The 2,014-nt window shown below is 38.2% G+C and overlaps 1 protein-coding gene across 1 annotated transcript in view; it reads left to right on the top strand.

Moving 5' to 3' along the window:
- The window catches only part of SIDT1 (SID1 transmembrane family, member 1), a 104,518-nt gene that overhangs the window by 73,276 nt on the left and 29,228 nt on the right, over positions 1-2,014 (top strand). The gene's annotated exons all lie outside the window — the stretch shown is intronic.

The following is a 2,014-nucleotide window of genomic DNA, read 5'->3' as shown; positions in this document are numbered from 1 at the left end:
CATGGAGGTAACACATTTACTACCGATTATTCATATTTTGAAGGAAAATCTCTGTCTTTATTTCAACTAAGATAAGTTTGTGGCATATATACACAATGGAATATTACTCAGCCTTTAAAAAGGAAATACAGCTATTTGCAATAACATGTCTCCCATGGATGAACTTGGAAGACGTCATGCTAAATGAAATACGCTAGACACAGAAAGAAAAGCACTGTATGATCTCATTTATGTGGGGAATCTAAAAAATAGTCAAATATGGAGAAACAGAAAGTAGAACAGTGGATAACCAGGGACAGGGAGGGGGAGGAAATGAGGAGGTGTAGGTCAAAAGGTATAAACTTGCAGTTATGTAGGATAAGTCTAGAGATCTAGTGTACAGTAGGAGGACTATAGTTTTAAATATTGTATTCTATATTAAAGATTTGCTAGGAGAGTAGATTTTAGGTACTCTTACAACAACAAAACAGAGGTAACTGTGAAAGGTGATGGACATACTTAAGAGTCTCACAATTACCTGATTCTTTGCCTTAAACTTGCATGAAAAGCATAAATGGTGTTTATGCTATGTTACATATTTGTGGGTTAGCCCAAGAAAGGCCCAGGGAACACCTAATTTCTCTAAATAATAAGAGATATATCAAAAGATCTCCAAGCCTAGTAACAATACTGGGGAGTATGCATTCTGGGGACCAAAGTCTGCATTCTGAAGGGCAAGGTCTACATTCTAAGGAACAGCCAAAGAACACTCCATTAGCCAAAAGCCTTGCTGTCCAGCTGAGCCAACTCTTGGTCAAGCTACCAAAAGGAGAAAGAAAATTAGTCTCCAAGGCCATTCCATTTGTCTCTCATCATTTGGCTAAAAGTTTTGAACCTAGGATTTAGTTTTTCTTCATGGAGGAAATTACTGGCTACACAAAGAATATAAAAGCATGATATAGCCTACAAGGTTGGCTTGCAAAACTGAATATTTTTACTGCCCTCCAATGGAAATGAAGTTTGAGAGCTGGAGGAAGAGAGTAGACTATGACAACCTAGGAATTGTTGGAGGCTTTTGGTTCTTTTGCTTGTGTTAAGCACTATAGCTTTATCATAAACTACAATGAACTCTGTTTTCAATGAAGAAACAAAAGTATATTTACAGTGAGACATTTTAGAATATCCTCAGTTGTATTTCCTCACTGAAAATGTATTTCCCTGCAATAGTACAAGATACTGACCAGTTAACTCACAGACTTTTTTGTCTGTCATGTGATATGGGCAATCTCATGTCTCAGAAAGAGGAATTTATTGAAATTCCCACCAGCCTGACAATATCCCAGATCCTTAGCAAAGCTGAGAAGGCGGTGAAGAAATGAAGTGCATTTGCATAGATGAGTGTGGCTCCTAGAAATGTTGTGGCACTAAATCAGAGTCAGAGAAACTGCCTGGACACCTGCTAATGTGTGGTTTCTGCTCCCTTTGTTCAGTTTGGCTTAATTCTTAGAAATGGATGAGCTCAATGAATTAGCACCTTTCCTAATAACCAGTAAGAAGGCTGGGAGGTATTTTTCTCTGATGTTTGTGGTGGGATGGCTCTATTGACACCCCCAGACTCTCCGAGCAATGAGTTCCCTCTCTCTTTTACAAGGAGTATCTCACTAGAAAAACTTGAGAAGTATTCTCTTAGAGTCTACTTTTCTCTCAATGCCGACAAGCAGTTGGCAACAGATACATGCATTCTACTTCCTAAATATCCCTCCAAATAACCCATCTTCCTCCACATCCTTAGTTCATATTGTCATCATTTATTGCTCCAATGAGTACAGTAACTTTCTTCCTATCTGGGCTTCCAGCTGATAGTTAAGCTATTGCTAAATGCTAAATGCTAACAAATAAACTTCCAAATTGCAGTGGCTTGATAATTGGAGTTTTAGTACTGTTGTTTTTGTGCGATGGTGGCTTCCCTTATAGTAATTCCAGACCCTTTATTCTTGTGATTCTGTAATACTGTCAGGAAAGAATCAGCTACTTC

Source organism: Propithecus coquereli, unplaced genomic scaffold (assembly GCF_000956105.1).
Source record: "Propithecus coquereli isolate 6110/MARCELLA unplaced genomic scaffold, Pcoq_1.0 Scaffold386, whole genome shotgun sequence".
In the NCBI taxonomy this organism is placed as follows: Eukaryota; Metazoa; Chordata; class Mammalia; order Primates; family Indriidae; genus Propithecus; species Propithecus coquereli.
Note: the sequence above shows the minus strand (reverse complement) of the source record. Positions and strands in the feature narration are given on the sequence as shown.